Source organism: Mesoplodon bidens (genome assembly GCF_964165515.1).
Source record: "Mesoplodon bidens genome assembly, chromosome: 13".
In the NCBI taxonomy this organism is placed as follows: domain Eukaryota; kingdom Metazoa; phylum Chordata; class Mammalia; order Artiodactyla; family Ziphiidae; genus Mesoplodon; species Mesoplodon bidens.
Genome location: NC_138169.1, coordinates 73,281,482 through 73,305,922, shown reverse-complemented (window position 1 = coordinate 73,305,922; position 24,441 = coordinate 73,281,482). Strand labels below are relative to the sequence as shown.

The following is a 24,441-nucleotide window of genomic DNA, read 5'->3' as shown; positions in this document are numbered from 1 at the left end:
TTTTTCTTTAATTTGGAGGAATAATAACCACTCATGCTGGCTGGCAGTTTAGGAAAATAAAAAAGGAAGTACTCATACAAAGCATAGGCTGCTATAACTTTATGGAAATCTTGAATACCATTCTTTCTATTGTTCTAATAACAGCATCAAAGACTTACTCATGTCGTATTTCTAATAGAACAAAAACTTTTCTTGTATGGGAGGCACACCATTTCTAGACTGAAGTAAAGAAAGACAAATCACACCCACTAAAAAATAGGAACCAGAGAGAAATAAGATATTTAGAAGCCATTAAAATAGATGGTGTGTTGTGATTGATCAGATATTTCTGGAAGCTAATCTGATAAATGCATAAATATTCAATGACAGCAAATGATTAGAAAAATCATCAGCAGGAGAAAATACTATACAACTATTGAGAATATGACTCTGCAGACCATTCATTTATTCTACAAGAACAAATAGGCACTTGGGGTACTAGAACAATATTCTAGACCAAGAGAGACCAAGTAGAATAAGACCCAGTTTTGGGGTGTCAAAGGGCTCACAGTACAGTGGGGAATGAGCCAGATCAACGATTAAAACACAATGGAATAAAGGCTTCTCTAGACGTTAGGTGCAAAATGCTTTGGGTACTACTCTCTGGGGGAGATTGGGGCAAGGCCTTCCCAGAGGAAGTCACTTTGGAACTGGAGATCTGGCAGATGAGGACATTTCAAGCAGAGGGAACAAGTGCTATTCAGAATTCAGTGAATTGCAAGTAGCTTGGAATGGGGAGAGCTTAGGTCTCCAAGGATGGGGGATGAAGTTGGAAAGGTAAACGTGTTTTCATGTCACAATGGTAAATGATGAAAAGAGAGCATAAGGTAATACATACAAACTTCTTACAATCACATAAACACATAGCTATGTGTTCTAACAGTGACCCCAAGGTATTTTCAAAAATTGTTGATTACACAACATTGTTAATGAACTACACTCCAATAAAAATTAATTAAAAAATTTTTTAAATGCTTAAGTCACAAAAAGGCATTGATTGTCTAAATTATGAATTAAATTTAATGTGTCATATTATTAATATATTATACTAAATATTAATACATCATATTATCATTACATTCCATGTAGATAACAGGTTATTAAAATCTCTGCCTTGTAGAAAAGAAAAAATTGTAGCCTAATCCTACACATCTACAAACTCATGAATATGGAAGAAAGACAAGTGAATTTTAACAATAGGCCCAGGAATAATACCTCCCCTAACATCTCTTGCATGTGAAGCACAGGTAATAACAAATTAACTGACACACATTTTGTTACCTGACGCTTAACATTTCTTTTGCAAGTCTAATTTAAAATGTTGGTCAGAAAAAAAATGTCACTTGGTAGTAAAGGAGGTGGAAAGCATATAAGTCAGAAGGAATTTGGAAAATTTGTGCAGGAACAACAGAATATATCATCTCTATCTGTTGTTTTAAACACCATTTAAAACAGACTATTTGAAGCTTCTAGTGTCACTTATTACAAAGACAGGCTCACATAAGATGTACCTTCTTATCATGTTTAAAATTCTGGAGCTGGTCTAGACTGGCTGTGAAGAATGCGCCTTCCAGCTGAGTTCATCTTGACTGCCAAGCACGGGTTACAACAGCACCTAGTGTGGCATGAATACCTTTCCATTGGCATTAAATGCTTTAGCTTAAATGACCACAGAGCTTAGCAAAGAACTGAATACAGGCAGTATCTCCTCCCTTTAAACGTATCTTTTATCCCTTAGTTCTTAGAGAAAAAAATTCTAGGAAAACAATTTTTAGTAAAATTGAGCTAGTTCTCTTGGCAACCTCCCCAGCCTTCCTACCTACATCATGGAAATGCACAGGAATGTTGCCAAGGGGAAAAAAAAATGAAAGAAACAGAGGAAACTATGAGCTACAAAAGCTGAAAAGCATTGTCACCCTCTTTTAGAAATGACTGTTTAATAATTTCCCCCAGCAGCTTGCAAGGTAAAGGTGTTGGTTATTGAGTGGCAGTGGCTTCTAAACAAAACCGGACTGCTTATTCAATCCCATCTTGGAACGCTGAGCAAGTATGCCTGAGGCTCATGGGATCAGAGCTGCCGCCTGGACAACGAAGCCATCACTCAAATGACTCAAGAAAGACACATTTCAAAATCAATCCCTGTTGCATGCATGAGACACTTTCAGTCATTGCCCTGATGAGGCACCCTGAAATATGGCACAGTTCTTTCAGAGATGTCAAGGGTCAGGGCTTCCAGGTGAATGACTTCCTTTATCAGCAACATCAGCTGACATGCACTGAGAGTCTCATTCCCCAAAACCAGGAAGATGCAAAAGACTTACATGTGGGAAAAGCAACAGGACAAGGTTTGACCATGCCCGTTTCTTGTGGGTTCCAGGTAAGATGAGTTTTCAAAGAATTTCTCTCACCTAGGATGAAACTCCCTTACCTTCCTGCAAGGTTTCTTCAAATATAAGTTTTCATGAAGCCTACTCTGACCATATTATTTAAAATTGCACCTCATTTTCCCACTTCTAGTCTCTTAACCCTGATCTTTTTTCCCCTAGGTGATGCCCTTTCTTTTTCTTTTTTAAATTGAAATATAGTTGATTTACAATATTATATTAGTTTCAGGTGTACATAGTGATTCAAAATTTTTATAGATTAAACTTCATTTAAAGTTATTTTAAAATGTTGGCTATATCCCTTGTGCTGTACAGTATATCCTTATAGCTTATTTTATATGTACTAGTTTGTACCTCTTAATCACCTTCCCTTATCTTGCCCTTCCCCCCTGCCTTCTCCACTAGTTTGTTTTCTATATCTGTGAGTCAGTTTGTTTGTTGCATTAATTCCTTTATTTTTTGGATTCCACATATAAGTGATAACATACAATATTTGTCTTTGTCTGACTTATTTAATTTAGCATAATACCCTCTAAGTCCATCCATGTTGTTGCAAATGGTAGGATTTCACTCTTTTTTTATGGCTGAGTAGTATTCCATTGTGTGTGTGTGTATATGTATACCATTTCTCCTCTAGTCATCTGTTGATGGACACTTAGGTTGCTTCCATACCTTGGCTATTATAAATAATGCTGCTGTGAACATTGGGGTGCATGTATCTTTTTAAATTAGTTTTTTTTTTTGAGGTAAAGACCTAGGACTGGAGTTGCTGGATCATATGGTAGCTCTATTTTTAGTTTTTTGAGGAACCTCCATACTGTTTTCCATAGGAGCTGCACCCATTTATATTTCCACCGACAGTGTACAAGTGTTCCCTTTTCTTCACATCCTTGCCAACATTTGTTATCTGTGGTCTTTTGATGATAGCCCATCTGACAGGTGTGAGGTGATATCTCATTGTGGTTTTAATTTGCATTTCCCTGATGATTAGTGATGTTGAGTATCTTTTCTTGTGTCTGTTGGCCATCTGTATGTCTTCTTTGGAAAAATGTTTATTCAGGTCTTCTGCCCATTTTTTAATCACGTTTGTTTTTCTGATGTTGAGTTGTATGAGCTCTTTATATATTTTGGATATTAAACCCTTTTTGGTCATATCATTTGCAAACGTTTTCTCCCATTCAGTGGGTTGCCTTTTCGTTTTGTCCATGGTTTCCTTTTGCTGTGCAAAAGCTTTTACATTTAATTAGGTCCCATTTGTTTATTTTTCCTTTTGTTTCCTTTGTCTTAGCAGACAGATCAAAAAAATATTGCCACAATTTATGTCAAAGAGTGTTCTATGTTTTCGTCAAGTTTTATGGTGTCTGGTTTTGCTCTTTTTTATTATTTAATTTTTTAGTGTGCAAATCTTAAGTGCACCAGTTAATTAACTTTTATGTATGTATACACTAGTATAACCACCACCCAGTTCGAGATATAGAACTTTTACGGCGCCCTAGAAGGCTTCCTCAGTGGCACCCTCCCAGCCAGTCCTGTTCTATTTTTTCAAAGCATTTGTCGCCTTTTAAGATACAATTTGCCTGATTGGTTCATTGATGTATCCAAGTCTCTAGAACAGTGCCTAGCACATAGCAGGGACTCAACAAACATTCGTTAAATGAATAAATCTTTCAAACAACACCCATCATGTCTCACTGTCCACACCTCCCCATCTACCCCTCCCCCACCCCTCTCCCTCTCGCTCATAGTCTGTAAGAGAAGCAACCTAGCTTGTAATCCTCAGTGTCTACACAGGGATGTTAAATGCAGCCGTGGGGGTGGTATTTATCAGAGCTGGGCATGGGCGTGGATTGGATGTGTTTGAGTATAGTTTCTCTTCTATGCAATGTTTTATTGGACAGATTGAGCTCTTGCTGGGATGTCTGCAAGGTGGAAGGGATCCCTCCTTTAGTCTGGAGTCATCTCTTGATTCCCAGGTTTACTGGCATCTGCCCTTCTCAGCAGCCTCTCTCCCCTCCAACTCTCTTGTTCCTACTAATACCATCACCCAGTCTGGAGAACTTGGCTCATCTTCCATGCTTCCACCTGCCAGTCAGCTGCAGGTTCTGGCCACTCTGCGCCCTGGCCATTTCTCCTCCGTGGTGTCCCTGGAAGCTCCTTCTCCTTTTCATGTCCACCGGCAACTCCTTCAGGCCCACCTTCCCCTACTGTACCAAGTGGTATCCCAATCTTCAGTCTTATCTTTTTCCAAACTCTCTCCTTTACTTTCCCTAAAATACAACCTGATCAAGTCCGTGCTGTGGTCATGAACTTTGAATCGTTTGCAGGTGCTGCCAAAAGCAAGACCCCCAACACTGTAGCCTGCCTTCAATTGGGACCTGTTTCCAGGCCCCAGTTCCCTCACTAGTCTTGTTTACCGATGCACTGCCAGCCATCTGGTCTATCCCATGGTCACTAAACAGGCCCTGTGTTTTCTGGCTTCTGGACATTTGCTCTGTTGTTGGGCTCAGAAAATAAGCACTGGAAGGAACTATTTGAGATCATCCGCTCCAGACTCATTTTATGGATGAGGAAACTGAGGCCCAGAGAGATTAAATGACTGACCAGCACCACCTATTCAAGGACCAAGGGTATCTAATGAAAAAGAAACCCAAGGCAGTCTAGTGTTTAACAATATCGGTTCACTCTTTCATATACTGAAGATCAAGTTGGTGGACCACTCTTTGAATATCCTCCTCATGCAGCCCGGATCCCGGAAAGTGTGGATGAGTTCCACCTCAAGCATGGCCTCTTCAATGAAGTCTTCCTTAAGCCCCCAGTTTGGAGTCTGAACTCTTGGCCTCTCTGATCTGCAGATCACTTGCTATTTGTCTGTGAGTCCTATCTCCCCTACTACATTTTCAACAAACTCTTTGATTCATCTTTGACTTTCCTCCATTCTTATTGCAGAGACTTCTCCATAGCAAGTGAGCAGTAAAATTCTGCGGAACAGAGTTTCTGGTGTAAGGGAGGGTGCTTCAAAGCGCCCAGACACCAGCGAGCAACCAGGCACGTGAGTCCAAAAGTTCCAATTACACCGCACCATTCGCACGCCGCGCCCTGGCCCCTTTGACTCCAAACCCGTAAAGGTGAGGGCGTTTGGTTTCAGCCGAAAGCCTGCTTGCTGCAATTACAGGATAAGTTTCTCGAAGTCTTTTGGCGCTGTCTCTTCCCCCACCCTCCGCGCGGCGAACCGTGACGCGCATTCGGTGACCGGTCCCCGAACGTGACTTGGCATCGAGAGGGTACAGCTCCCCTTACCGAGGGAGCTCAGGTCCCGGGCGAGCGGCGGCCTCGCCAGCTTTCCGGGCTGGCGCGGTCACCGACCTCAAGCGGCGGTCAGGCTGGCCGAGGGTGGCGGCGAAGTGACGCGGGGCTGGCGGGGCGGGGTGGCAATCGCTTCCCCAGGGAGGCGGGAGCATCCGGGGAGCCGAGAGCGGGCCAGGCGAGGCGGGGGACGCGCTCGGGGCACGGCCGGGGTGCCCCCCTGCCGCCGGGGCGCACGAGGGCACGGGGCTCGACCTGGGCCGCGTCTGCCCGTGCCGGGGCTAGCCGTCCAGCTCTTCTCCGCCCAGGGGAGGAACAGAAGGAGGGCCGACGGCCGGGCCCGCCCCCAGCCCCAGCTGCGGCTGCCAGTAGGAGACTAAAGGCACCACCCGGGAGCGGAGAAACCAGTTTGGCTGGTCTCGCGGAGCGGAGGGAAAAGGGCGGCCGCAGAGGAAGGGGGCGCGTACGCGGGGCGGGGGCAGGCGGGGAGCCACTGGAGAGCTGCGAGAGCCGGAGGAGCCGCCGCCAACTGGACACGCTTCCCGGGGCCCCGGGCCAGCCCCGTGCGCCATGAAGCGCTAGTGCTGCGGCCAGGGCTGGGGCTGCTGCGGCTGCGGGCAGGTGCGCAAGCGAGCGCGCGGATAGGCGCGCACCCGGCGGATGCCCCAGCCGGGGCCCAGCGAGCGCCAGGTAAGGAGGGGCGCGGCGCCGGGACCCCTGATCTGCCTCACCCCGCGGGCCCCGCAGGTCCCCTGGCCGCCCGGGGGGCGGCGGACTCCGGGGAACAGGGATGCAGTGGCAGCAGCTGTCCGCGCCCTCGGGCTCCTGAGCCCGCAAGGGTGGGATTTGGGTGGCGGTGCCGGGAGCCTTCGCTGCCTCGGGGATGGGGAGACGCTGCTGGTGGGGCAGGCAGCACTGTGGAGGAGGCCATGGGCTTTTCACCTGCGGGAGGAGAGGGAACTTGCGGGAGGTGTTTCGGTTCTTCGCTCGTTTGCTACGCTCAGGTCCGGGCTTAAGCTCCGAGGGGCAAGCCTGGCAGGGCCTGTGGGTCCTTGAGGAGCGCCGCTGGTTCCCCTGCAATATCTGTCGCCCCTCTGGAAGTCCCTCCTGACAGGGTTCTGCTGGTGGCCCCTTTGGGAGCCGATGCAGACGCGTCCGAAAAAAGACCTTTGGGCCGAATGCACCGGCAGCACCTTCAGGGAGGGATGGAGGGTGAGGTCGCCTCCGCCGCGCCCACTGCGGGACCAGGAACCCTGCAGACATCTTCCGAGGGCCTTAATGCAGGTTGGGAGGTGGTGAGGAAGAGGGGTACTTTTTCCCCCGGTGATTGTAGGGTCGCATCCGCCAGCTCCCATGGCGCTGCCAGCAGGCCATCTCCTTCCCTCCCCAGTTTGATGCCCGGCGCTGTCACCTCGCTCTGGGCGTGCGGAGTGGCAGCTTGTTGGGGGAGGGGTGTTGCAGGGAATGGCGAGTGTTTTAACCCCCCCCCCCCACTTCCCCACTCCTCCCCAAGTGAGGGAAGAGCTTGTAATTGTCCGCCCAGCTTCTCCGAGGGCGTGTAAGCGCCTGGTCCCCGACCGGGGTGGGGAGGGGAGGCTTGGAACACTGATCAGTAACAGCTGTAGGGGAGGGCGAGGGTGCTGAGGGGATGCAGAACGGGGGAGGAGGTTCGATACGCGCGGGGAAGGGGAACCCGAGCTCCATTTCTGCTTAGTGACCCCCTCAACCCCGCCCGAACCCTTCGCCCTGCCCGCGAAGCCCCTGGCGCGCTCGAAGTCCTTGGGTAGCTCCGGACGCCGCCAGTTTCCCCTCCCGGAAACGGCCCGCCCTGTTGGCTTAAGAAAAGTTTCTCTCCCATCTTCCTGGTTGCATTGCCTTCACAACTCTGCCTTCATTCCTCGAGAATGAAACGAGACAACACAGGCGGAGTACTGAAAGACCCCCCAGCACGCAGTAGGTTCCAGAGGAAGGTTAACTGCTTTTAAAAACAAAAGGTAAAAATGATGTGTGATAAAATCTCCAGTGTTGGTAAACACAAGGGCAGATAAAAAGAGAAAACAACACAAAATGTGAAGTAGAAGTTCTAATTTTCATGTCTGGGGAGTACTTTTGTATTGGACCTAAAATGCCATTCATTAATTCCGGGCCTGTGGTTGAAGCCCTTAATAAAACCTATTATAAATGCATATACTGTGCAAAAGATGATGAACGGTTATTAGCTGATGCTGATTACTTTCTGGGGGAGAAGTCTGCCTGCCTGCAATTATTCCTCTGAATCCTCTTAATGGTATTCATTAGGTAGTGGAGGCTTCCTTGTTCTAATGTTAGGTGAGAAATCTTAACCTTTGTTCCTTCGCCATTTTATGATGACTGTACATTCATAATTTTTAGGATTTCTTTGGTCTATTATTGGGGGCCAAACAAGGCTCAGACCGCTTAATACTAGTGAACGGAAATGCCATCTGCGTGAAAGCGGCCTTGGCCACTTTCAGGTTTTCTTTCTGTTTTTTATTTTAAGGAAAATGCATATCAGTATGCACTTATTACTTGTTAGTGATAGAAATAGGGGTTTTTCTATTTGCTTGTTTTTGTAATTGAGCCTTTAACATAATTTGGTGAAAACGTGCATGTGTAAGTTGTCTGCAGGTGTAAAGCAAGTTGAGGACTGGCTCTGTTTCAGCTGGATTTCTCTGCGGTCTTGGCACTAACAGCGCTGACCACATGTAGCTGTGGAATGTTTCTTACCCTATCTGTTGGCCTTTCCCTCCTCCTTTTTTCTTTTTCCTTCCTTCTCTTTTTTCTAAAGCAAGGAGTCGTGGAAAACATATGGATTTAGATTCCCACAGATTTCAGTTCTTTTACTTTAAATTGTATTTAACGTTTGCAATTTATTCTTATTTATTTACTTTAAAAATTGTATAGGGCTTCCCTGGTGGCGCAGTGGTTGGGAGTCCGCCTGCCGATGCAGGGGACACGGGTTCGTGCCCCGGTACGGGAAGATCCCACATGCCGCGGAGCGGCTCGGCCCGTGAGCCATGGCTGTTGAGCCTGCGCGTCCGGAGCCTGTGCTCCGCAACGGGAGAGGCCACGACAGTGAGAGGCCCACATACCGCAAAAAAAAAAAAAAAAAAAAAAATTGTATAACCTTAGATGAATTCCTAAATTTTCTGAATTTACTCATTTGCTGGAAAACATATTTTTCAGCCTCCTTGGGTTGAGGATTAAATGAGAGAACAGGTGAACCTTCCTTATACATAATAGGTGTTCGAATGTTGCTTTCTTGTTTTCTTTATTAAATGGATATTTTAAAAACTTAGTATGATGCCCAGATATTTGGTGTATTTTAAATATTTTATTGCCTTACTAAAGTTTGAATTCAATTTTAGTGTTTCCTGAGCATTCATGGAATCCAGGTGATCCTTATAACTCACCTGAGAGAGATTTTAATCTACTAGTTACCTTTGCTCTTTAGTTTCAGTCATTGTAAAAGAAGCCTACACTCTTATGAATGCAGAGGAACTTGCTTTTTAGATACCAGAACAAGTTTTATGGGGTCTGTTCGTGTCCCATGTCTGTAAAGAGAGGTGCCTTTAAAAGTTCTTAGGCACTTAATTTTAGAATTTGCTTCTATATCTGCTTCTAGATTAGTCTCCTGGGACGTGTTTTTTTCGGTGGTGTCTTTAAGTATCTCGTGAGTTTTCAGGTCTGTTTGTTGGCATGGTTCAATTAGATTAATTGTATTCATGCCTGTAGGTGTTGTTTTGTTACTTATTAAGACACGTAAAAATGAATTTGCTACCAGCAGAGTTTTAATAACACGAAAAGAAGATAGGTTTATTCTGTTAAGCAGTTTACTCCCTAATCCCCATCCCTGTGCCCAGCTCTAAATAATATCCAGTCTAAGATCTTTCGAGGTCCTGTGTCACTGAAGAGCTGGCATTATGGAGGAAGGGTCTAGAAAGTATACACACACACACGCACATCATAGTGTATGTGTGTGTGTATATATAAAACAGTCTTGTTTCCCATATTTATTAGAAAACAAAGGATTTTTTATCATCTGATTATTTAGGAACATATTAATACTTTTCCTAATTCTTCTGAATGTGTTGCATGTTAAAATAAATTGTCACCAAAACCATGCACAATGGGAACTATGTTTGATAACTGGTCCCATGGAGACTGAACCCAGAGGCAGCAGTGAGGGGTTAGTAGCAGGTGCTTTGGAGTCCTGTGACCTGGCTTGGAATCCAGGCCTCACTGCTCCCGAGCTGTATAACCCAGGGCAAGTTATTAGTACTTAATTGATCTAGCTTTAGTTTCCTCACCTGTAAGATGGAATAGGAATAGTACTATCTCAGAGCGTTGTGTGATGAGTTCCAAATGAGAGAATTGATCTAAAAGGGCTCAGCACGGAGCTCAGTTAAAAGTAGTCAGTATTATTACTGTTGCGTTGTTGATATCTCTCAGCAAATATTTATGGCTCATGCAGCCATTGCCTTTCTCCTAGACTATGCGGGAAACGGGAATCACTCTGTAGGTTAGTATTCATTTAGCAAACATAGGTGTCTGTTTGCACCAGGCATTGGTAAGAAAGAGTCCCCTGGAGCAGGGGTGAGGTTCTGAACTTTCAGATCCAGGGCTTGGGTTCTGGAGCCCAAGTGTCTGGGGAGTGGCACGACGGACCAGGGCGCTCAGTGACCTAGGGACGTGCTCACTCAGTCACCGCCACGAGGGGTGGCCGCTCCCACCGGGGCCTTCTATCCTCCTGCAGGTGGAGGGAGGCCCTGGGAACATACTGAGCACTGCTGGGTCTCCTTTCCCCCACTTCCTGTCTTTCATCTGCCTCACCTCCGTACTCTTGTATTAAAAAATAAAAATTAGGGCTTCCCTGGTGGCGCAGTGGTTGAGAGTCCGCCTGCCGATGCAGGGGACACGGGCTCGTGCCCCGGTCCGGGGGGATCCCACGTGCCGCGGAGCGGCTGGGCCCGTGAGCCATGGCCGCTGAGCCTGCGCGTCCGGAGCCTGTGCTCCGCAGCGGGAGAGGCTACAGCAGTAAGAGGCCCGCGTACCGCAAAAAAAAAAAACAAAAAAAAACACAAACTCTTCCCTGTTCAAAACTTGGGAGTTTCTAAACGTTCCTTTTAAAGGATCAGTGCTTTCTGCATGGTTTCTGAGTTGGGGCACCTGGTAAGCATCACTAATGACAGAGACCTTTGCTACAATCCCATCCATGCATCCATTCATTCATTCATTTAAAACAATGGCTTGAACATCTTCTCCAGGCACTGTGCTGGGGATTACCTACTTGCTTCACGGAAGCCTGCGGGATTCACAGAGGGCCTGAGTCGTGTTTTTTATCTTTTCCTCTTTGGTAAGAAAGCAGATCTGGTGTTCTCTCTCTTCCTGCTCTGGACTTTGTCCCTCTCTGCCTGGAGAGATGGTTGCCTTAGACCATGGAGCGTGGCCCTGGCCGCTCCCAGTTCTGAAGCTCTGTGTTCATTATCAGTCTTCAAGTCCAGTGAATTTGCATTTAATAAAGGAGAGCTGGGCCTGGAGGCTATGGCAGATCAGTGGTAGGAGGCTGGCTCTCAGTCTTGGGGAAAGGACTCCTGGGGTTGGGGGGTGTCAGAGGTCACCCTTGTTCTGGGGCCATCCTTCTGTGGTGATGACACCTCCCCCTAGCGTGACTGAGAAGCCTGGCACTTCTCACTGAGTACGTGTGTAGCCTGACCTTTGGCTAGCAGCTCTGGTCTTTATTTACAGGGCTGTCATTTATGGTTTTGTCTCTTTGCTGTGTGGCTTTCGTTCACCAGAGTTGAGGTTTGCTTGATTTAGAGCAAGGCAGCATTTGAAAGCAGTTTTCTAACCTTTACTCAAATTGAGTTGAGCTGGAATATCCTCATCGGAACAACTCAGGCACCAAGCATTATCCGCTTACAGTCTCTGATCGTCCATTCTTGCTGTTTGGAGAAGTTCCCGTGGGTTGGTTGCATTACTTATTTTATAAAGTGTGATATGAGTTGTGTACAAATCTCTACTCTGTCTTCTTGGGACACACTGAACTACTGAGACTATTTTCTGAGATCAGAGGTCTGTGCATCCAGGAGAAACATTTAACACTCTCTGTAAGAAAACATAGCCATTTGACTTCGGTGGTTGAAATATTCACTCATGTGGGGATGCAGGTCGGGGTTTATATATTTCACACTGGAAATGAGTGGCCCTACCACGATATTGGAAATACATGTGTGGGCCTCTAAACCAGGCACTGGCAGATGCTCTATAAGCCTCCAGAATTTTTGTTAAAACAATGAAACTAAGAGTGTAGGGTTCTTCAGCCGCTGAGATGGTGAGAATTAAGTGAAAATCTATGCTCTGGTCTTGGTACCAGAACAACACTGGGAGCTGAGGAGATTCCTCATGATCTCATCCTAGTGCAGATGTTTACTTCATGGGACTTTTGTTTTAATCATGGTAAGATATTTATAAAATTTGTCATTTTAGCCATTTTTAAGGTGAATTCAGTGGCGTTAAGCGTATTCACAGTATCTTGCAGCTCTGCCACTATCCACGTCCAGAACTTGTTCATCGTCCCATTCAGAAACTCTGTATCCATTAAACTGTAACTCCCCATCTCTCCCTCCCTGTGGCCCCTGATAACGTCTGTTTGTCTCCATGAATTTGGCTATGCTGAGGTACCTCATGTACGTGGAATCATACAATATGTGTCTTTTTGTGATGCTGATTTCACTCAGCATAATGTCCTCAAGGTTCATCCTTGTCACAGCATGAGTCAGAATTTCCTTCCACTTCCTTTTCAGGACTGAATAATATTCCACTATTCCAATATTATTCCAATAATATTCCATAATATTCCAATAATATGTGTGTCTATATACCACATTTTGTTGATCCATTCATTGGTTGAGGGGCATTTGGGTTGTGTCCATCTTTGGCTATTGTGAATGATGCTGTTGCAGACATGGGCATATGAGTATCTGTTTCTTCACGGGAGCTGTTGAGATCTGATTCAGTTTTGTGAGATTCATTGTTCGTAGAACATGGTTAAGATGGGCAGGGACATGTAGTATTTAATATCACAGTTTCCTCCAAAACAGCTTGTAGATAAGAACAGGAGGAACTGCAGGGAGGCTGGTTACCTGGGAGACACGTGAGGGGCAGCCTCATTTCTCATTTTCACCTGCAGCTGCTCTGACGAAGCTGGTGATCCTTTAGCGTATCATCACATGCTGGCCTGCAGTGTGGGTGATACTGTGCTGTGTGCCGGGGTGGGTGTAAAAGCTCAGGAGACCTGGCTCCACCATCTGGAGACCTGTGCAGACCACAGCTGCCTTCCCGGGAGGATATTCTCTAGTGGAGGCAAAAATCCTTAACTTTCCCCCAGAACTGACTTGAATTAAAGATAAAAAAATTGTTTTTGGAGGAGGCAGGATTAGAATGAGAGAAAAATTGATATTTAATGTCTGAAAAATGCAATACTTAAAAATCAGATTGTTTTCTACCTTAGGGTAGAAAAATCCATGGTTTTCAAGATAGGCTTTCAAAAAAGGCAAGAGATCACTAATAGACTGTAGGATGACAGAATCATCAGATGTTGCATCTGTGTACTAATGTGCTTCTTCGTGGAGCAGGATAAAACCCAGAACCCTTTCGATCATGATTAGATGTCAGTCTGTTAGGCTAAAGACATCTTAATCTGTATTTTCTAGAGAACAGTAGACTCTTATGTGAGTTTTTGCTCATATGGTGCCCTGACAATTAGCCAAGATAAGGATATTTAAAAAGCTAGACTTCTTTTTTAAGTAACACACACACACACTCACACAGACACACACACAGACTTCAAACTAACCCCAAGTATCACCATTCTTGGGTATCATTCCATCTTCCTATCCTGTGCCAGTCCCAGCCACAAAAAGGATATTAATCTCTTGGCGGTTTGATACTTTGTCTAGCTCAATTTGAGATTGTTTAGAATGTTTTTTTAAATCAGTCTTAGCCTTTTCCCCCTTACATAGAGAAACATGGTGAAAATTCTCAGAGGTCAGTTTGAGAACCTCAGACTCTTGAGTGGTGACATAAGTAGCATCCAGTGTGTCCTGGATCCTTGAGATCCCTCGGACCAACACTCTTTTTGAAAGCTGAAGAAAGTTTGCTCAGACCCTGTACTCTTAGTAACTGCTGGTCTCATTTCCTGAGTTCTGGTGTCTTGAGTGGCTAGAGAAGTAAACTCATGGCTTCTCCTAGGGAATTTCCTGTCTCCTTAGTCAATTCACAGAGTGGACCCTCCTCCTTAGCCTTTAAAGTCCAAAACAAACAGCCAGCTGGCCAACAGATACTTACAAAGCACATCCTGTGTGCCTGGCACTTGGCATCTGTCAGTCAATCAAGGAGCTCGAGAGACTGCCCTCAAGGAGCTCACGTTCTAGAGAGGGAAGGGAGACTGTGGATAATAAATAGGTAAATTACATGGTATGTTTGAAGATTGGCTGCAGGGGATAAAAAGAGAAAGCTGGACAGGGTAAAGGAATTGGGAGGGTGTGCAAGGGGGCAAGATGCAGTTGGAGAGTGGAGAAGGTGGTATCTGGGTGAAGACTCAGCAGGGAGAGGGTGAATCACAAAGATCTGGGGTTGGGGAGAGTGTCCCAGGCAGAGGAGACAGATGACTCGGTGCCTGGCTGGTGTGATGAAGGCAGGTAGTTGGCTATTCCTCCAACCTGTGAGTGGGGAGGGCGGGGCATGGGGAAGACAGAGCAGAGAGGTGGGGAGCCCCATCGTGCAGGGCTTCTTCCTAGGAGCGGAAGGATTTTGGCTGTGACTTTGTGCAAGATGGATAGAGGGGTGGGGGGAGTCGGTGCAGGATGTTGCCCATTGGAGGGTTGTGATCTGTCATTTGACTTGTATTTTAAATAGTCCTTCTGGTTGCTGTGTGGAGACCAGGCCAGGGAGGGCTCTTGGGTTGGGAGACTAGTTAGGAGGCTAAACAGGTGAGCTATGTTGGAGCCTGGGACCAGGGTGAGACGTCTGAGAGAGAGAAGGTTGTGGATATTTTTTTAAAGGTAGTGCCAACAGGATTTCTGGACAGATTGGATATGGGGTGTAAGAGAAAGAGGAGGCACAGATAACTTTCTTGGCAGAGCTTGGGCTGCAAATGGAAATCTGACTTTCAAAACGCTGTAAATTCGGTGTGCTCAGATCGCTCATAATAGGTTATAAAGAGGCTCAGAGATACACATTTACATAAGGTGTTGGTTCAGAGAACTTCAACAGAGAACTTTGTTTATCATTAGAGCATGTTGTTTACCTTGCTGGAGGGAGAGGGGAGGTGTTAGAAAATGATGATTTCCAGGAGGCAGAGGCCTTTGCTTGTATTGGAAGGAAGATGGTCTGTAACCAACGGGGTACGTGGGGCCAGGAGGCCTCCTCTGTAAGAGAGAACAGGCTGTCCCTGCAGGCCTGTGGCCAAATTGCAGGCAAAGCTGTGATCCCTGCCCCATTCCTCCCAACCTTGCCATGCATTGTCTGATTGGGAAGGCAAGCTTTTTCCAGCCTGCAAACTCAGGCAGGCCACCCCCATCTCCACACACACAGGTTATCTTTTTTCAAACAGTTTTAGCGAGATATAATTCATGTACTGTAAAGTTCATCTTTTTACAGCGTACAATTCCATGGTTTTTAGTATATTGACGGAGTTGTACCGCCACCACCACAGTCTATTTTAGAAGCTTTTCATCACCCCGAAAAAGAAGACTAGTACCCTTTAGCTGTCACTCGTATTCCTTCTCCCCTTAGCTCCTGGCAACCAATACTCTACTTTCTGACTCTCTGTATTTGCCTGTCTGGACATTTTATATAAAAGGAAGCATACAACGTATGTTCTTTTGTGATTGACTTATTTCACTTAGCATAATGTTTCCTTGGTGCTTTGCTTAGTGTAATTGTCCACGTTGTAGCATTTATCAGTATTTAAGTTCTTAATTGCTGAGGACACAAGCTCCTTTTGCACATGAGGCATTCTTGAAAAGAACACAGGAAATGGAAATGTATGTTAGTTACAAATAGATTGACTAATGTTAGAAAGGGAATTGTTTGTGCCCAGAGAGCTAAATATGTCTCTGTGAAGGGGTGTGTGTGTGTGTGCGCACACACGCACATGTGCATTAATTTGTTATCTTTCATAGCTGAATACAAAGTACGTGGAATTTGTGAGTGAATCTGAAGACTAGTGGCTTTCTAGTGACCTAATGATTTTCTTTCATTTAAAAAGTCAACATTTGCTTATTAAATGCCCACTACACTCCAGCTCCCGTGCCAGGTCCTGGTGGTTAATTCTAGGATGAACAAAGCAGACAGGGGCTGCCCCCTTGTGACACTTACGGGCTTGTTGCGGGAGAGGTGGCGGGAGTTGATATTGAACAAAATATTGAACAAAAGAGATATGAAACAGACCGATATTAGAATTAGAATCTGTAATAAGCACTTAAAGGAAAATAAGACATGACTGAGAATAACGAGGGCTGACTTTAAAGTGGCCCCAGAGGAGCCCAAATGGCCGTGGAAGGATGGATGGATAAACACAAAGTGGTCCATCCATACAGTGGAATACTATTCAGTCTTAAAACAGAAGGAAATTCTGACACACACCTTGAAGACGTTGTGCTGCATGAAATAAGCCAGACACAAAAGGACAACTACTGTACGATTCCACTCACTCATATGAGGTACACAGAATAGTCAAATTCATAGAGGCAAAAAGTAGAACAGTGGTTACCAGGGGCAGAGGGAGGGGGAATGGGAATTATTGCTTAATAAGCACAGAGTTTCCGTTTGGAAGGATGAAAGAGTTCCCGAGGTGGCTGGTGGTGATGGCTGCACAACCATGTGAATGTACTTGATATCACTGAACCGTACTCTTAAAAATGGCTAAGATGGTAAATTTTATGTCGTATATATTTTGCCACAATAAAAGATTTAGCCCAGGAAGATCTCTTGGAGGCGAATGTTCTTAAGTTGAGACCAGTTGAGGCTTTTCCTGGTCCAGCCCATAGGAGCAGCATGTGCAAAGACCCTGTGGTGAGAGCTTAGTGCTGTGTTCTGGGAACTGTGAGGCCAGGATAGCTGGGGAGAAGTGGCAGTGGAGCTAAGAAGCGTGGGGTGAGGCAGGCAGAGACCAGGCTGATAGGAAGGCATTGATGTATTTGTAAGCAGTGGAGTGCCATGATTTGATTTCTGATTTCAGCTGAAAACTCAGGCTGTGATGTGGAGAATGGGTAGGGAGGAGGGGGCCAAGACCAGAAGCAGGGAGGAGACCAGTTAGGAGGCTGCTGCAGTGGCCGAAAGAGAGAGGTCATGGGGGCTTGGGCCAGGATGACAGAGTGGAGGTGAGACGCAGAGGGCGGGAGCTGCATTTTAGAAGTGGAGTCTCGGTCTCGGTGATGGATCAGATTCGAGGACCTCACGGAAGGGAAGGAGCAGGTGATTCTCAGGTTTCTGACATAAGGGATGGAAGATAATGATGTCAGAGACAGAGGAGCAGGCTGGAGGATTAAGAATGCAGCTTTGGTCGTGTTAACTTCCAGTTGCCGGGACACCCAGGAGTGGCCAGAGGTCAAGCTCTGATAGATTCAGAAATCTTGGCTGGAGACACGTAACCTTGGGAACCAGAAGTGTGGAGTTAGGTATGACGATTTCCACAGGGACATTGGAAACCTTATGAAACCAGTGCTTCCCATCCTTGGGGTCAGCCTTTTAATTTTGGCCTTTTTTTGTGAAATCATACATTCAACTATTTTTTAATGCCAATCAAGCATTTAAATTTGAGCAAAGAAAGCACCTGTGCAAATGCTCTAGCCCTGCTTTATGGACAAGGATGGCAGTGGAAGCCTGATACAGTATTGCCTAGTTGGCAGGACCAACACACACAGGTCAAAATGTTTGTATCAGACGCGGGAAGGGGCCAGTTGTATATTTAATGGGAACTCACTAAAGTCAGGGAATTTCTCATGGACAGTAGGGTATTTAAAATGGCTCGTGTGGCCTCGTCTAAAAACCAAGTCATGGGGCTCCCCTGGTGGCGCAGTGGTTAAGAATCTGCCTGCCAGTGCAGGGGACCTGGGTTTGAGCCCTGGTCTGGGAAGACTCCACATGCTGCGGAGCAACTAAGCCCGTGTGCCGCAACTACTGAAGCCCGGGCGCCTAGAGCCCGTGCTCCGCAACAAGAGAAGCCACCGCAGTGAGAAGCCCGCACACCGCAACGAAGAGGAGCCCCCACTCGTCGCAACTAGAGAAAGCCCGCGCGCAGCAACGAAGACCCAACGCAGCCAAAAACAAAAACAAAACCACACCAAATCATGCTTTTTACTATGTGTATAGGGTGTATGACAAAATACACCTAGATCCTTCCCTCCTCTACCTCTGCCTCAATTGGTCTCCACTTAAAAGGTGATCCTGAGGTTTTTACTTTATGTCTTTGCTTGTTTTCTGGTCTGTTACAGGCACCATCTTTAGACTAACTCTGAGCATGCCATGTTTGCACATGTCCTTAATGATATTCAAATGGCAGGGTTATTAGTATTTAATAACCCTGGTATTGTGATAGACTCTTTTAAAGCAGAGGCTATTGTTTAAGGAGGAAAGCATTCAGCACAAAAGGAAAAAGGATGACAGTGAAATATTTGATCATTAAAATGCTTTCCGTTGGAAAGGGATGTTTTCATTCCTGCAGTTAATAGTGCAGTTGCTTCTACTAACTTTACCTGATAACCCATGTCATGTCCCTTTTTACCCAGAATTCTACTGGGACAGAGTGCATTCCCTCTGTCTCAGGGTCTCTGCATATGCTGTGTTCTTCACCTGTGACCCTCTTTCCCCTCCCCCCTCCACCTGCTGACCAGGTGCTGCTTCCTCCTGGAAGACTTCCTGCTGCTTCACGTTCCCAGGTCAAAGTGAGGGGCCCCTCCTTTGCTCCAGTCCCTCTCTGTACGTTCCTCTCCCAGCTTGGATCACGCCATCTCGGAGACGGTGGCTAGCTTTTATTTCACGTGCCAACTTGGCTTGATGCGTAGTAGTTGCCTCGATACTGGTTTTCAAAGTATGGTCAACACAGCTGAGGGTCCCACCCAGACTTACTGAATCAGAAACTCAGGAAGTGGGACCCAGCATTCTGTGGCTCAAGAAAACTTCCAGATGGTTCTGATGACGCTCCAGGTTGAGACTCACTGGCCTAGAGGTATTGGATGAGTAGGATTCCCAGGCAGTGTCCAGCCATGGCAGGGAAGAGTGTGTTAGGATTCCTTGGTGACGACACCTCAAGCAGGCGAGAAGCAGGAAGGATGCGGCCCAGGGGTGTGTCACCCCTGAACGCTATGGTGATTGCTGGTCTGTTTGTCTCTTGCATAAGACTGTCACTGTCACCTCGGTGAGAAGAGCCCCTTTTTAAGGTTCACTCATGTTGTAGCCCAGCCCCCAGCACAGTGCTTAAATTGTAGGAGCTGTTCTAAATACAGTGACATCTTAAGTATATTAAGTTGGTGGTTTTTGCAGTGACCCTGGGATAAAAATAACCCACGATCGCCTGATCACATGAATTTTATGGCTTTCATTCTTTTAGAAAGATGCCAGATGAGACTAACCAAGTTCTTGGACCTTATTCCTTAGCAAAATAGTCACACACAAAAATAGATATTTTAAGAGTTTGGTCGTGCCTTTTGTAACTTCTTGCCATTCTTTTGCAAATGCCACATAATACCGGGGATTATTTTTAGTTAGCTCCTATTTGGGAAAAATGGACTCTTGTGACATCTTGGTCTGGGTTAGAGATCTTTTTACTAATGATACTTGGAAACTTCTAGATCATTCTATAACTCTGAACTAGAAAATATTTGCATCCAAGGGAAAACAGCTAATGCCTATATTCACTCACTGTTCTGGTTTGGGTTTACGTTATTGTCAAAAGATAATGAGTTTTCAGGATCTGGAAAGTATTTTGGGGTTAATATAACAATTGTTTTCCATGAGATGGAGCAAAGTGAAGCTTAATACTAGGGCTGCTTTTATTCAATCAATTTTATGTGCTTGTCCACAAAGCCAGAACATGAGAAAGTTGACGTGATTTGTGGGACACTTATCCTGGGTCGGCTGTGAACATGTTGAGACAGAAACAGGCACCAGGTTTATTAAAAACTTTGCAAAAATGTCCTTGACCTACTCAACCAGAGGTGATTGGGCCCCCAGGGGGCATTTTTGGTTGTCACAACGTAGGGGATGCTACTAGCATCTAGGGGTTGAGGCTGGGAATGTTGCTAAACAGATGATGCACAGGACAGCCTCCACCGTGAAGAAGTCTCCCACCCAGAGTGTCAGTAGTGCCAAGGCTGAGAAATCCTGCTGTAAATGATGGACAAGCATGATCATAAAATGCTGGGGTTCTGCAGGACTCAGTCCCAGGCTTGCTTCCCCCTCTACGAGGTAATCGCCTCTATTTCTTTTTTTTAATAAATTTATTTTTATGTATTTATTTTTGGCTGCGTTGGGTCTTCGTTGTGGTGCGCGGGCTTATCATTGTGGTGGCTTCTCTTGTTGCGGAGCACGGGCTCTAGTAGCGCGGGCTTCAATAGTTGTGGCACGTGGGCTCAGTAGTTGTGGCTCATGGGCTTAGTTACTCTGCGTCATGAGGGATCTTCCCAGACCAGGGCTTGAACCCATGTCCCCTGCATTGGCAGGCGGATTTTTTTTTTTTTTGAGAGTGTATACAATAGTTTTTAATATATTGGAAAGTTGTAAGACCATCACAACAATCAATTTGAGAGCATTTTCATCACTCCCAAAGGCGGGTGGATTCTTAACCACTGCACCACGAGGGAAGCCCAATCGCCTCTATTTCTATGGCTTTAAATACTATTAATGTGCCGATTTCTGCTGACTTTCCATTACAGCCAGCTTTTTCTCCCTGCCAGCCTGTTCCCTCCACTTGAGTATCTCTTGAGAGCGCCCACCCCAGACACAGCACATCCAGCACTGAACACCAACCAGTTTAGAAGACGACTCCTCTCTAGCTGGACTTGAGCTGTGACCCCTTTCTCTCCCACACGACACCACCTTGACCTTCATTTCCATTCCATCTCCAAGATCTGTTGCTTCTACCTCCAGAAGATCTTGAATCCACCTGGTTCTCTCCACCTGCCACCCCCTCCCTCTCCTGGACCATCCCAGGAGTCTCCTGACTGAAGCCTCTCTCCATTTTCCATCTTCCAGCCCAGAGCAGCCATTCATCCCGAAGCACGTCCACACCCGCCTGCAAAACCCTTTTGTAGCTCAGCATTGCAGTTACAACAGCATTTACCTCCTTTCCATGGCTCGCCAGGCCCGGCCTTGCCTCCTCCGACCCTCGCTTCCTCCCCACTAGGTCTGTTCTTGTCCTACTTCAGTTTCTGGAGCATGACGAACCCTTTCCTGTCTCAGCACCTACACATTTGTTGCTTTCTCACCTGAAAAACTCTTCCCCTGAATGAATCCTCCTTATCTTTTGCTTTTCGGCTCAAGTGTCATTTCCTCAGAGCGTTCTCTGACCACCCTAATGAAATAGGTCTCTCCCAATGTATGCCCTCTGCTCTTTTTCTCTTGTACTCACGCGTGTAACCCTTTATTTATCTGTGGGATGACTGGTGTGCTGCCCTATGAGCCTGGAAGCTTCTGTCCTGCTCACTATAGCTCAGTGGCCGACAGAATGGCCGAAGCTTGTGGCTTGATGACTATCAGTGGAATGTTAGTGGGAGTAAGTGGGTGGGGAATGAATGGAGACCAGCCTGGAGGGGTGAGGGAGGGGTGTGTGCAGTTCGAGGCTATGGGGGCACAGAGGAGGGAGTTACTAGCTCAGTTTAGGGGTGTTCAGGAAGGTTCCCAAGAAGGGGTTACATTGGAGGGCCACCTTGAGGAATGATTTGGGTTCCTCAGAAGATGACTTGGGAAATAATAAAAAGTTCCGATTGGGGTGGGGGTAATACTGGAAATTAAGTGGATCTTAAAGACAGTCTGGTGCCTGATTGTGCCCACCAATGGCTGGGATGGACCTTCCAGAAAGTGGCTACTTCTATAGTGTAGACCAGCGGCTTCTTAAACATGAATGCACATGTGAATCGCCTGGGGGTTCTTGTTAAAAAGTGGATTCTGGTTTGGTTGGTGGTGAAATTCTGTAATCCTCACGAGCTCTTGATCATGGAGATGCGGCTGGTCACAGACCTCACGTTGAGTAGCAAGGACACCGAGGATGGGGAGGACCAGATACATTGATGAAAGAACAACAAACGGGGACCTTTGATAAATGGTAGAAAAGATGACTTCTGTGTTTTCTCCAATACTTAATTTCCTTTTAGATTTTCCTGTGAATCGTGTCAAGAAGTATATTATGGCTTCATTTTCAGCATCTACCAGCTGTATTTGGTATCTTTAAAGTTCTTATTTTACATGGGCCTGCCTGTATGATGAAAAGAAATAGAAACATAAAAAAGTTGTTGTTCTGAGACAGATGCATCCATCCTGTTTTATGACTGTCATCCTTTTCAAAGAACCACAATAAATACAGTAGTACTTCTCTTAGACAGGAATTCACTTAGATATTATTGTCTCCGTGCCTTTATTCCTCCAGGTGCACTCTTCCCACTCTAATCTGACCATTATCTATTTTATGCCTTCTCTGTAGGGCACTTTTAGCCCAGACAGTCTGTTTTCTGCCACCTGTCATGCTTCTGGGCATCACCCCGCCGCCCTATCAACCTGTGTATCTTCAGAAAAGACAAACTAGTATTAATCTAGGCCAGTCATCATTCAGAGGCTAAACCTGTTTTCCTTAAAGAACCGCGTTATAGTCCAGACTGAAGCAAATGGATTTCATGTTCTCTGGAGCCTTCCTTGAGATGCATAAACCAGAGGTGACTGAGGAATTGTCTGTGGGTGGGAGCGTGCAGCCCATTCTTGGCTGTGCAAATGCATGAGGTGGTCAAACTTGGCTACAAATTAGAATCACTTGTGGAGCATCAAATACATTGATGCTGGAGATACTGATCACCCAACCGGGGTGCACCTGGCGTCATTCTGACCCGAAGTCAAGGCAGAGAACTGCTTGGATGCTGTAAGAGTCTGCTGTCTATGGGGTATCTTTTAGTGTATCAGAAACTCACTCAAGTTTATGGAAGTGTCTAGATATAAACATTGGGGGAAGCGATTGAAATAAATGAGTGGAATAGCTCAAAGACATCAGACTGGATTCTGAAAAGCATCAGCTTGTGAGTGGCCTTGATTCAGTCACTTAACCTCATAGCTAAGGTCTGTGTAGTGATTTGCTGATTACCAAGTACCTTCACATGCTGGACATTAGTTTCACAGGAATTCTAAAGGGAGGGCAGGGCACTTTTTTTCCCATTTGCACTTTCTTGAGGGAACACAGTTCTTTATTGTTTAAGGCTCAGCTTCAGTGTTCTTCTGGCCTGGAGCCCCTCCCGGGTACTTCCCGGGCTCGGTCAAGTACCAGGCTGGGTCAGGTATGACTTCTTCAAGCTCCCACTGCATCTGAGGCATGCAACCCTCTCCTGCATTTACCATATTGAACTATAATGATCTCTGTGATGGTTGCTCTCCTCTTGAGGAGACTGTCATCATATCTTATTCATCCCAAGTGTCCATAGCCTGGTAGGCATTCAGTAACTGAAGATTTAGGTAATCCATTAATTACCACTTCACAGATGGAGACGCTGGGGCAAGGAGGAGACTCAACACAGCAGCAGCACTCTCACCTCTACCTGACCTTTCTGAGCTCCAAGTTCCTCTTGTAAAAATGAAGAGTTTGGACATTTTCTCTAATAACCCTTATGGCTCTAAAATAGGTGGTTCTGTTTTAAGATCTTAACCACTTGATGGCGTTATAAAAACTCAGCAGAGCTCTTCAGATGGGTACGAAAGCCTTGAGAATAAAAGAGTAAAGAATATGATCAAAATAACTCATCTGTTGGCAAGAACGGAAATTCATTATTTACATTTTAGCCTAGACCGGGAACCTGGTCCTAACTCTTGTGCATCAATACAACCTACTTTCCCAGGAAGTTGAGAAAGTAGACACTCCTGGGTCCTCGCCCTTTTCTTTTTCTGACGTTCCCCAAGTGATTTGGAAATAGATCAATCTGAACTGAAGGCCCGCCTTTTGCTGCTCAGGAGGTCGCTCACATCTGACCAGCAGTGGTTATGTGAATGGTCTGTAAGTCTGTTTAATGAATTTTTACCACCTGGCTGACCCAAAAGCAGCCTGTTTGCACAGCCAGCGTTCGCCGGGCCACATAAATCATGCTTGCATTGCTGAGACAAGGAAGTTGTCTTCTATCCAAATCATGATGGAATCAGGGACGTGGCTGCTGAAACTGGACTCTTGACCACTTAGAAATCATCTCCTAATCAGTTAGGGGGAGGGGGAGGGGCAGGTGAGCTGGAAAAGGAAATGTGAAGCCACATCTTTCTCTTAGGATAAAACCGTTCACAGGAAAAACAAGTTTCTCACATCTTGTGTGCAATATTATTGCCATCAGGCAACCCCTTTGGCTAAAGCCAATGAACAGATTTTCAGGGCTGCAAAATGTGAAGAGTAGGCAAGTGTATCTGAGAGTTTAAATGAAATCATCTCTCTGGCCTTGGGTATCACTGGCAAACC

General features: G+C 45.8%; 1 protein-coding gene across 1 annotated transcript in view; it reads left to right on the top strand.

The window, feature by feature from the left end:
- The first annotated feature begins 6,163 nt into the window (after positions 1-6,163).
- The window catches only part of ATP8B1 (ATPase phospholipid transporting 8B1), a 115,865-nt gene continuing 97,587 nt past the window's right edge, over positions 6,164-24,441 (top strand). Inside the window, exon 1 of the mRNA XM_081252463.1 lies at positions 6,164-6,416. The gene's annotated coding sequence lies outside the window, so the exon portion shown is untranslated. The remainder of the gene's footprint in view (positions 6,417-24,441) is intronic.